General features: G+C 38.9%; 1 protein-coding gene across 9 annotated transcripts in view; it reads right to left on the bottom strand.

Moving 5' to 3' along the window:
• Positions 1-12,964, bottom strand: part of SPIDR (scaffold protein involved in DNA repair) — a 508,026-nt gene that overhangs the window by 401,501 nt on the left and 93,561 nt on the right. Inside the window, exon 1 of one of the 9 annotated variants that reach the window (XM_030795016.1) lies at positions 10,331-10,349. The exons of the other annotated variants lie outside the window; for them this stretch is intronic. The gene's annotated coding sequence lies outside the window, so the exon portion shown is untranslated. Of the gene's footprint in view, positions 1-10,330; positions 10,350-12,964 lie in introns of those variants that run through there. 9 annotated transcript variants of the gene reach the window in all.

Below are 12,964 nucleotides of genomic sequence, written 5' to 3'. Positions count from 1 at the left end.
ACAGGCATTCATAGGCTCCTGCCCTGGAGCTTATTCTGTAATATAGTTAAAATAGATCAATGACAAACAACTTGAGCAAAATTAATTTCTCCTGGCTCACCAAATTAAAACAGAAGAATGATACAGTTTGGCTATTTAGGGACTACTGAGAAATAGTAGAAAAATCACTAATCACACAGCAATTAGACAAAGAGCCTGATTCTTGTTGCCTCTCTCCAGGGAAAGCCAATCCCTCTATTTCTTTTTTCTTTTTTTTTTTTTGAAACGGAGTCTCACTCTGTTGCCCAGGCTGGAGCACAGTGGCACGATCTCCACTCACTCCAACTCCGCCTCCCGGGTTCACGCCATTGTCTTGCCTCAGCCTCACAAGTAGCTGGGACTACAGGCGCCCACCACCACGCCCGGCTAATTTTTTGTATTTTTAGTAGAGATGGGGTTTCATCATGTTAGCCAGGATGGTCTCGATCTCCTGACCTCATGATCTGCCCGCCTCGGCCTCCCAAAGCGCTGGGATTACAGGCGTGAGCCACCGCACCCAGCCCAGTCCTTCTATTTCAATGAGAGAGAGTGATAAATTGTTCCGGGCTCTTTCAAACACTTTGACATACATGCATACATATGTACAATATAGCATGGAAGCCAATACTTACCACAATATCATAGCTTGTTCTTACGAAGTGTCCCACTTTTTTAGAGAAAGAGGCTGGCAGCACATTCCAAAATGAAAACCACTAATTATGATATATTCTTGAGTCAAAAAACACTCATAACACACAGAAACAAGGACTATACTTTCTACAGAGACAGGATGCTCTCTACCCGCTACAGAATAATCACAAACTCTATAGGGCACAATGCTGAGCGATCAAAATCTCATTTAACATCTACCTGTAGTAATTGATTTTCTAGAAATATGGGAAAAAAGAATTTAAACAAATTCATCCTCTACCCATGCATGTCACTGCAGAAAAGGTGAGTCATAAAATCACTATCTTGCATTCATCAACTCTTTTTTCCTTTTTGCCCCTTTGAGGACAGCCCAGAAAAAAGGCTGTTCCAGCTTCCTTTACATGCTCTAACACACAAAGGGGACCCAGGACTCCTAAACAAACAGGGCCCTTGACCCATGGTGCTTTCCAAAAAAGAGAAGTTCAAAGTTTGAAACTTTCATCGAATGTGCCAAGGTGGATATTATAAAACAGAACTATACGAAACTTGTTAAAAAAAACTTTTTTTTAACAATTTTTTTTAACTGGTGGGAGGGAATCAGATCTCTGTGCTCAATCCTATAAACAGATGTCTCTGAAATCCTAGTCATGCTACAGTTAGTGTCTTAACATGAAAACAAACTGTACAAAAATGTTAACTCCAATTGCCTCCACCTAGAGACTACCAGAAATTTATGTGATCACGGGTTATTTTATTAATAGAGACAAAAATCAATGATATTTATTTGTGCTGGAATGGGTGGGAGGAGTATGTCTGTATATATGTATCCTACGTCCTAACTTCCTAAATGTAAATACCAATGGGCAGGACTAAAGCCCATAAAAGCAGAAAATGGATATAAAATGTTTAAAATTCTGCTACTGAAGAAATATAGGGATCAGGTAATGCAATTGAACTGCAAAACAAATTTTAATGAGACAATCCAAGCCAATGCCATGCCATGTTTAGAAATAGCAACAGGGAGAAATGACATGGCTTGAGTTCATCATTTCTTCTTCACGAGATTGTTGTGGGAAAGCTGTAGAGAGATCTTAGCCTCAAACCTTAATCTTAAAATCTAGTGTTAGATCCTGTCTTCTGACACCTCAGGAAAGCAGGCCAAACTCAGAAGTGAGTATACATTGTAAATTTATCATTTCTAACATAAGGTATTTGAGAAAAAATAAGATAATCTCTCGATATTTCTTTAAAAATTAAAAAAAAAATAAATGACCAGCCAAGGAGGCTCACATCTGTGATCCTAGCAACTCAGTAGGCTGAGGCAGTAGAATCACTTGTGCCCAGGAGTTTGAGACCAGCCGGGGCAACATAGTGAAACTCTATAAAAATTTTTATAAAAATTAGCTACTGTGGTATGCCATGTCTGTAGTCCCAGCTACTCAGGAGGCTGAGGTTAGAGGATTCCTTGAGCCCAGGAGTTCAAGGCTGCAGTGAGCCATGATCACACCTGTGAACAGCCACTGCACTCCACTGTGGGCAACAGAGTGAGACCTAAAACAAACAAACACGCAAACAAGAATGAAAAATAAAATAGTCTGCCGAACAGTCATTTACTGGTTAACAGGTCTGGAAAACAAGGATGCTAATTCTCACCAGGTTGGAGAGGAAAGACTGCCAGAGTGAATGTAAACCACACATATATGCGTGACTACATGCAAGCCTGCTGAAATCACAGGTGAGTACTTCTTATTTAATGCTCTCCAGTATCATTTACTGACCTTCATGTGGCCTTAAACACTAGATGATCAACATGTATGAGATCTCCTTTCCTTTCTCATTTCCTCTCCATTTCCTTCCCTAATTTTGTTTCAGAACTCCAAATTCCACACTTCAAATTTCTTTCTTTAACGTGAAAAACATTGTAGATTCTGGATATTAGCCCTTTGTCAGATGAGTAGGTTGCAAAAATTTTCTCCCATTCTGTAGGTTGCCTGTTCACTCTGATGGTAGTTTCTTTTGCTGTGAAGAAGCTCTTTAGTTTAATTAGATCCCATTTGTCAATTTTGGCTTTTGTTGCCATTGCTTTTGGTGTTTTAGACATGAAGTCCTTGCCCACACCTATGTCCTGAATGGTATTGCCTAGGTTTTCTTGTAGGATTTTAATGGTTTTAGGTCTAACATTTAAGTCTTCAATCCATCTTGAATTAATTTTTGTATAAGGTGTAAGAAAGGGATCCAGTTTCAGCTTTCTACATATGGCTAGCCAGTTTTCCCAGCACCATTTATTCAATAGGGAATCCTTTCCCCATTTCTTGTTTTTGTCAGGTTTGTCAAAGATCAGATAGTTGTAGATATGCGGCATCATTTCTGAGGGCTCTGTTCTGTTCCATTGATCTATGTCTCTGTTGTGGTACCAGTACCATGCTGTTTTGGTTACTGTAGCCTTGTAGTATAGTTTGAAGTCAGGTAGCGTGATGCCTCCAGCTTTGTTCTTTTAGCTTAGGATTGACTTGGCAATGCGGGCTCTTTTTTGGTTCCATATGAACTTTAAAGTAGTTTTTTCCAATTCTGTGAAGAAAGTCATTGGTAGCTTGATGCGGATGGCATTGAATCTATAAATTACTTTGGGCAGTATGGCCATTTTCACGATATTGATTCTTCCAACCCATGAGCATGGAATGTTCTTCCATTTGTTTGTATCCTGTTTTATTTCATTGAGCAGTGGTTTGTAATTCTCCTTGAAGAGGTCCTTCACATCCCTTGTAAGTTGGATTCCTAGGTATTTTATTCTCTTTGAAGCAATTGTGAATGGGAGTTCACTCATGATTTGGCTCTCTGTTTGTCTGTGATTGGTGTACAAGAATGCTTGTGATTTTTGCACATTGATTTTGTATCCTGAGACTTTGCTGAAGTTGCATATCAGCTTAAGGAGATTTTGAGCTGAGACAATGGGATTTTCTAGATATACAATCATGTCATCTGCAAACAGGGACAGTTTGACTTCCTCTTTTCCTAATTGAATACCCTTTATTTCCTTCTCCTGCCTGATTGCTCTGGCCAGAACTTCCAGCACTATGTTGAATAGGAGCGGTGAGAGAGGGCATCCCTGTCTTGTGCCAGTTTTCAGAGGGAATGCTTCCAGTTTTTGCCCATTCAGTATGATATTGGCTGTGGGTTTGTCGTAGATAGCTCTTATTATTTTGAGATACGTCCCATCAATACCTAATTTATTGAGAGTTTTTAGCATGAAGGGTTGTTGAATTTTGTCAAAGGCCTTTTCTGCATCTATTGAGATAATCATGTGGTTTTTGTCTTTGGTTCTGTTTATATGCTGGATTACATTTATTGATTTGCGTATGTTGAACCAGCCTTGCATCCCAGGGATGAAGCCCACTTGATCATGGTGGATAAGCTTTTTGATGTGCTGCTGGATTCGGTTTGCCAGTATTTTATTGAGGATTTTTGCATCAATGTTCATCAAGGATATTGGTCTAAAATTCTCTTTTTTGGTTGTGTCTCTGCCTGGCTTTGGTATGAGGACGATGCTGGCTTCATAAAATGTGTTAGGGAGGATTCCCTCTTTTTCTATCGATTGGAATAGTTTCAGAAGGAATGGTACCAGTTCCTCCTTGTACCTCTGGTAGAATTCAGCTGTGAATCCATCAGGTCCTGGACTCTTTTTGGTTGGTAAGCTATTGATTATTGTCACAATTTCAGAACCTGTTATTGGTCTATTCAGAGATTCGACTTCTTCCTGATTTAGTCTTGGGAGGGTGTATTTGTCGAGGAATTTATCCATTTCTTCTAGATTTTCTAGTTTATTTGCATAGAGGTGTTTGTAGTATTCTCTGATGGTAGATTGTATTTCTGTGGGATCGGTGGTGATATCCCCTTTTTCATTTATTATTGCATCTATTTGATTCTTCTCTCTTTTCTTCTTTATTAGTCTTGCTAGCGGTCTATCAATTTTGTTGATCTCAAAAAACCAGCTCCCGGATTCATTAATTTTTTGAAGGGTTTTTTGTGTCTCTATTTCCTTCAGTTCTGCTCTGATTTTAGTTATTTCTAGCCTTCTGCTAGCTTTTGAATGTGTTTGCTCTTGCTTTTCAAGTTCTTTTAATTGTGATGTTAGGGTGTCAATTTTGGATCTTTCCTGCTTTCTCTTGTGGGCATTTAGTGCTATAAATTTCCCTCTACACACTGCTTTGAATGTGTCCCAGAGATTCTGGTATGTTGTGTCTTTGTTCTCGTTGGTTTCAAAGAACATCTTTATTTCTGCCTTCATTTCATTATGTACCCAATAGTCGTTCAGGAGCAGGTTGTTCAGTTTCCATGTAGTTGAGCGGTTTTGAGTGAGTTTTTTAATCCTGAGTTCTAGTTTGATTGCACTGTGGTCTGAGAGACAGTTTGTTATAATTTCTGTTCTTTTACATTTGCTGAGGAGAGCTTTACTTCCAACTATGTGGTCAATTTTGGAATAGGTGTGGTGTGGTGCTGAAAAAAATGTATATTCTGTTGATTTGGAGTGGAGAGTTCTGTAGATGTCTATTAGGTCCACTTTGTTTAGAGCTGAGTTCAATTCCTGGATATCCTTGTTAACTTTCTGTCTCGTTGATCTGTCTAATGTTGACAGTGGGGTGTTAAAATCTCCCATTATTATTGTGTGGGAGTTTAAGTCCCTTTGTAGGTCACTCAGGACTTGCTTTATGAATCTGGGTGCTCCTGTGTTGGGTGCATATATATTTAGGATCGTTAGCTCTTCTTGTTGAATTGATCCCTTTACCATTATGTAATGGCCTTCTTTGTCTCTTTTGATCTTTGTTGGTTTAAAGTCTATTTTATCAGAGACTAGGATTGCAACCCCTGCCTTTTTTTGTTTTCCATTTGCTTGATAGATCTTCCTCCATCCCTTTCAAAAAGTGGGCAAAGGACATGAACAGACACTTCTCAAAAGAAGACATGTATGCAGCCAAAAAACACATGAAGAAATGCTCATCATCACTGGCCATCAGAGAAATGCAAATCAAAACCACAATGAGATACCATCTCACACCAGTTAGAATGGCCATCATTAAAAAAGCAGGAAACAACAGGTGCTGGAGAGGATGTGGAGAAATAGGAACACTTTTACACTGTTGGTGGGACTGTAAACTAGTTCAACCACTGTGGAAGTCAGTGTGGCGATTCCTCAGGGATCTAGAACTAGAAATACCATTTGACCCAGCCATCCCATTACTGGGTATATACCCAAAGGACTATAAATCACGCTGCTATAAAGACACATGCACACGTATGTTTATTGCGGCACTATTCACAATAGCAAAGAGTTGGAACCAACCCAAATGTCCAACAACGATAGACTGGATTAAGAAAATGTGGCACATATACACCATGGAATACTATGCAGCCATAAAAAATGATGAGTTCGTGTCCTTTGTAGGGACATGGATGAAACTGGAAAACATCATTCTCAGTAAACTATCGCAAGGACAAAAAACCAAACACCGCATGTTCTCACTCATAGGTGGGAATTGAACAATGAGAACTCATGGACACAGGAAGGGGAATATCACATTCCGGGGACTGTTGTGGGGTGGGGGGAGGGGGGAGGGACAGCATTAGGAGATATACCTAATGCTAAATGACGAGTTAATGGGTGCAGGAAATCAACATGGCACATGGATACATATGTAACAAACCTGCACATTGTGCACATGTACCCTAAAACCTAAAGTATAATAAAAAATAAAATAAAATAAAATAAAAATAAAAAAAACTATATACATTAGTAAAGAAAATAAAAGCCTAGTATATATCCAGAAAAAAAAAAAAGTGAAAAACAAAACAAAAGCACATATTTATGGAAATGAGTACTACGCTCATTGTGCTTGCCTTCTTAGAAGTTCAATTCAATTGAAACAAAAGAACCAAAAATTATATGGTGAGGAAAATAAATGCTATCTTGCTCCATCATACCACAGAAAGAATGTAACCCATAACCAGAGTAAAACGATGGACGAAAAATAAGATAAATAAAGAAGTTTGATTTGAGTGAATTTCTTTCTTCTCTTGGCCATCTAAGCCCCTCCACCCCATCTTTTCTTCGGGCAGATATCCTAGAGCTAAGCCTGGTGGATGTCTCAAGTAACCACGAGACATACACTGAGCAGGGCAGAGTGCTGCCATCTCCCACGCAGGACAGATAAGCACAGCGAGTTCTGACAGGTAGTTATGGCGTGGGTGTCGGGACATGGGAATCAGGTGGAATGATTTTCCTTTCTTCATACCAAATACCAAAGTGTGCCAAGGTCCAGAAATTTGGATGCCAGACTCTTAGTAAAAGATGAACAAGAAGCAGGCTAGCACAGAAAGCTTAACTGTTCTCTTATAAGCCTAGCCGATAAATTCACACTCTTTCCCCTAATTTCCTACCTATTTAAGAAAATATGTTACACAAGCACTCAGCTTAAACTGACTGGCAGAACACAAGGGGATACTTCTCTTATGACCTAATTCTAACATTCCCTTGGTTGTTCTCATTCTGCCCCTTCTTGGCAAGTAATGCTAGGCAACTTTTTAATTTACTTGAGACACAGCCAAGTTATCCCATATGCAAAATAAACCCCATTTCAACAGGGTCATTGAGGAAACTGAGTGAGAAAATATGTGTAAAATAGATTCTGCAGCACCCCACATAGTAGGTAGGTGCTCACAAAACAGCAGCTTCATTTACTGTATGCATTTTAAAAACCAAAGTTCAGTATCCAAATTTTTCTAGGACTTTATGTTCATACTGGTCTTACTTTAGGTAACAGTTGCAAACCACCCCCTATCCCCTGCTACCACCCACTGCAAATGTACTGTCTGTGCAATCATGTTTTCCACTAACATTTCTTCTGGAAATATAAGTTATACAATCATAGCCACATGGTCAACCCATGGGACACTTCAGCTTTGTTAATGAGCAGTCTACTTAAAATTTAACTATCATATATAATCCTGGTAATAAGTTTTCAAATGACCAAGCCACGTGATCATTAGACACTCCTTTCTTTAACTATTTTTCCTAATTAAGTGCAGAATCTTTCTCCACTTAATTCTTCTCATGGTTGAAAATTTTGATTATATCAGGAGACATATTTGGTTAAATATTCTCAGCTCCCATAGGAATGCGTCGATATTGATGAATGCTCTGAGGGAGCCTTCACTGAATGAGAAATTATGCTCCCAAGACAGCGACTCTGATCCCTTAACTTTATCCCATCACCTTCATTTCAGGAGTAAAACTGTTTGATAAAAGTAGAGAAATTTAAGGGAGTAAGTATAAACCAAAAAGTATAATATCACCAATTCTATTTTCCAGAGGACTTAATGTTTAAACAGTTGTATCTATTATGCTGTTATCATAGATATAGGTAGTTTGATCATTAGCTCATGAGCATACAAGTCTTTGCCACCAGTTTTAGTCCCTGCCACTACTTGTCCACATGTGTTGTGTCTGCTACATTCATTCATTCACTCACTCATTCATGATGATCCTGGCCCTCAAGGAACCTGCAGCCTATTTGGGGAGAGAGGTAAATAAGAAAATGATTACCAAGAGCTATGCCAAGGCTCTTGGCACTATTGTGATGTGATACCCAAGCCCAGCTCTTAACTAACAACTGCAAAAGAGCCACCAGAGGGGAAGTGGGAGGAAGCAGTAAACTCCTTCCAGAATTTAACAGGAAAAGGTTTTCTGAGAAATCTATGCACATTCAATCTACATTTAAAAAATATTTAATAGTGTTTAGAGGTCCTTGGAAGAACAATGAATAAATATTTTTGTCAAAGGACGATTTAATGGGAAAATATGTAACTTCCATTCGAACTTCACTGGACTCTGATTTTAAGTAGCCCAGCCAATGTAACCCATGCAGAAAAACGTCCCAAAGGAATGGTTATAAATATAGCTTTCTGATATGTTTGGTTTTAAATACTTATTCTATGTCTGTAAAAACATATACTTGTGATTTATTTGCTTCACTTATTTTTCATATATGTGTGATATCAAACAGGTTTCCAGACATAAATGCTTCATTACTGCGAATCTGAGATGTGGTTGTTACCCATTCACTGTTCAGGTATTGAGTACCTTGTGAGCAACTGTAGGCTAGGCATTCTATCAGATTCTAGAAAGGCATTAATGAATAAGGACATAATGAATGATCACAAAAATGCTAATTACCAGACATGAGCAAAAAAAAAAAAAAAAAATCACACATTCCAACAGACATTAAGGCAGTATTTTTTTTTTTTTTTTTTACAAAAAGCCTTCATCGGCCAGGCACGGTGGCTCACGCCTGTAATCCCAGCACTCTGGGAGGCCAAGGTGGGTGGACCACCTGTGGCCAGGAGTTTAGTGACCAGCTGGCCAATGTGGTCTTTACTTAAAATACAAAAATTATTTAGGCATGGTAGCGGGTGCCTGTAATCCCAGCTACTCAAGAGGCTGAGGCAGGAGAATCACTTGAACTGGGGAAGCAGAGGTTGCAGTGAGCCGAGATCACTTCACTGCACTCCAGCCTGGGTGACAAAAGTGAAACTCCAGCTCAAGAAAACAAAAACAAAAAACCTTCATTAGGGCTTGGTGTGGTAGCTCATGCCTGTAATCCCAACAGTCTGGGAGGCTGAGGCAGGAGGATCATTTGAGTCCAGGAGTTTGAGACCAGCCTGGGCAATATAGCAAGACCACCATCTCTACAAAAAATTTCAAAATTAGCCAGGCATGGTGGTACGCGCCTACAGTCCCAGCTACTAAAGAGGCTGAGGCAGGAGGATCACCTGAGCCCAGGAATTCAGGACTGCAGTGTGCTATGATTGCACCACTGTACTTCAGCCTGGGCAACAGAGCGAGACCCTGTTTCTAAAAAAAAATAAAAAATTTAAAAGTCATCAGTATCAACATAAATTTATTACCTTGGTTAAATACTACAATGAATGGAAAAAAACATTATCATCTGAATGTCTTGTAAGCTAGTTGTAAGGCAGAATATGTTTGTTCACTCAGAAATCAAATTTTTTAAAAAAATTATTTAAATATGCGTAATTTCAGGCAAAACTGCTAAGTGCCAAAATGAGTGATCCATAAGCTCCAATCCTTAGCTTTTTGTATACTGGTTGCATTTTTAATGCAAAAAAGTCAATGCACTTCTGTGGCTGAGAAAAAAAAAGATGGCAAACGAAATAAAAGAAACTGAGGAAGAACTATGAGTGAAGGAATTAATAAAATACATAAAAATGAATATATCTTCATAGGTATATACACCTTATCAAACACTATATTTTTGTAGCTTCTAAGTCACCTTTCCCAACTTTTTAATTCACATATATGATTGAGAAAAGCACTTTGTGAATATATTTTCTTTAAAGATATAAAATAATACCTTAAAATGATACAGCAGAGTCAATACTTTATACGGTAGGTTCTAATCTGGTATGGTTAGGAGAGCTGTTATTTCACCAAATCAGGCATGGAAAATCAGTAAATAGACAAGAATGTGATACTAGTATCAAAGCATTGTCTGTATATGAAGCCTTAAAAACAAAAAAAACCCCATAACCCTGAAAAAAACAAAAGTATCAATAAGCCTTTTTAAAACAACTGATTTCCCAGACCCACCTAACATGCAAAGACAAGATGAACATTCCTCAGTCAGAATCCACACTGAAACTTATGTGAATGAACTTGACCCGGGCTGGCAGCAAGCCAGCAATCTTCGTCACTGAATGACTTAACAGAACACTGTGTTCTTGGCAAAAGCACAAAAAAAGTGTTGAAATCCACACTAAAAAAAAAAAAAAAAACTCAGCATAGATTTAAATCAATTTTAAAATACAATGATAAAAGACACTAAAATATAATAAGGGATTTTCAGTGTTTGGTACATATTTAATTCAGGTAACATTTTTATCCTCATGCCATTTTGGTCACGTTCAATGCTTCCCTTGAATAATTGCTCCAACCCTCTCCCTACCACACTGAACCTACGCTCTGGCCTCCTCCTGTGTTACAACTTCTCCAACACTGTACCTGGAAAATTCCAAAGCACCCTAAGCTTGCATATTAGGGAGGGACAGCAAGTAAAGCCAGAAATAATGTGTTGACTCACTTCCGTGGAAAGCCCTAGAGAAAAATCTAGGCCACAGTTCAGCACTCTCACGCGATGCAGCTGGAGCAGGTAAGAGGTGGTAAAGTTATGTCACTCCCACACAGGTCCTGCTAATTCAGCCACAAGGGTAAGATGCAAATGAGAAGGCAAGTAAAATACAATCTGGCATATATATAAGTATGCAGGCAGTCTATACACTTTCAGAAAAAAATACTATTTTAATTATTTTGACTCCCACCATGTTTGATGTTATTTAGAACTTAACTTTTTGAACAAAAACTTAACAAAATTAAGTTGAACAAAATTGTATCCTATTTTGAAAGAATAACTTTTTTTGTTTTTTTTTTTTTGAGACAGAGTCCCACTCTGTCACCAGACTGGAGTGCAGTGGCGTGATCTCGGCTCACTGCAACCTTTGCCTCCCGGGTTCAAGCAATTCTCCTGCCTCAGTCACCCAAGTAGCTGGGACTACAAGTGCATGCCACCACGCCCAGCTAATTTTTGTATTTTTAGTAGAGATGGGGTTTCACCACTTTGGCCAGGATGGTCTCGATCTCTCAACCTCGTCGAATCGGCCTCTCAAAGCGTTGGGATTACAGGCATGAGCCACCACGCCCGGCAGAAAGAATAACTTTTCAAGTTACTTTACTAACTTAGTTTTTGCCATCCTCCTTTTCCCCTACTTTAAATTTTGGGTCTCCCAAAATGCCATCCTTGTTATATAACATCATGATAGTTCATTCTCACTATTAGCAAAAGCAGTTCACAACCACCTCATACTCTGGGGAAAACCTACACAATACCTAAAGCGTTCAGAGTGAACAAGATCCAAACCACAAACATTTAGCAGTCTACGCTGGCAGAATCCACCACAATGAAAAAAGTTTAGCCCTTCCTTTCACCCCTCAACATTGTAGTTTTCAGTCTTAATTTTTCACCACATTTACTGCTAGTGGCTAAAATAAATCAGATCTCCCATCCTATAGCAATACATATCCAATGTCTAGGCTAAGACAAATAGACATATAAAGCCTTTAACTGTAATGTTTATATTTTATAGCCTAGACTCCAGATGAAAACAAGAAGTACACGGTAAAATTATTTTCTTTCTTTTTTTTTTTTTTTTTTTTTTGTTGAGACAGAGTCCGGCTCTGTCACCAAGCTGGAGTGCGGTAGCGCGATCTTGGCTCACTGCAACCTCCGCCTCCCGGGTTCAAGTGATTCTCCTGCCTCAGCCTCCTGAGTAGCTGGGATTACAGGCACGCACCATCACGCCCGGATAATTTTTGTATTTTCAGTAGAGACGGGGTTTCACCAAGTTGGCCAGGATGGTCTCGATCTCTTGATGTCGTGATCCGCCTGTCTCAGCCTCCCAAAGTGCTGGGATTACAGGCGTGAGCCACTGCGCCCGGCCCAAATTATCCTCTAACACAGTAAAATGTTTAAAGGATTCTGAACATCTTGTTCTTTCAAAATTATAATATACAGTCATCCCTCAGTAAGCATGGGGGATTGCTTCTAGGACCTGCTCACTCTGATGACAAGAAAATCCAAGGATGCTCAAGTTCCTGATCTAAAATGATGTAGTATTTGAATATAACATTCTGTATATCCTCCTGTATACTTTAATTCATCTCTAGACTAGTTATAATACCTAACACAATGCCTACATATCACTTCATTCAGTGTAGTACTCAGTGTGGCAAAATCAAGTTTTGGTTTTTGGAACTTTGTAAAATTTGTCTTTCCAAATATTTTAGATCCATGGTTGATTGAATCCACATATCCCGTGGATATGGAGGGCCAACTGTACTTTAAAAGTTATGCTTTCAAAATTAAGACATCATTTTGTTCAACTTGTGTTCAAAAAGTTAAGTTCTAGGTAACATCTTCCCCACCCTACGGTCCGATACACCAGCCTGCATGACAATTAAACACACCTGTTTCATCCCAGCTCTTTACCACATTTTCTACTTTAAATGTGGTAAATCCCACTCTGTCTTCAAAACCCAACTCAGTTTCCTTTCTGAACACACCTACCTTCTTCACACTGCTTTTAAAACATGAGACCTCAAAATAATAATCAATTCTGAGAGGATACGTTTCAAGAGCCCCAGTGGATGTCTGAAAACATGGATAGTACC

This window comes from Nomascus leucogenys, chromosome 16 (genome assembly GCF_006542625.1).
Source record: "Nomascus leucogenys isolate Asia chromosome 16, Asia_NLE_v1, whole genome shotgun sequence".
In the NCBI taxonomy this organism is placed as follows: domain Eukaryota; kingdom Metazoa; phylum Chordata; class Mammalia; order Primates; family Hylobatidae; genus Nomascus; species Nomascus leucogenys.
Note: the sequence above shows the minus strand (reverse complement) of the source record. Positions and strands in the feature narration are given on the sequence as shown.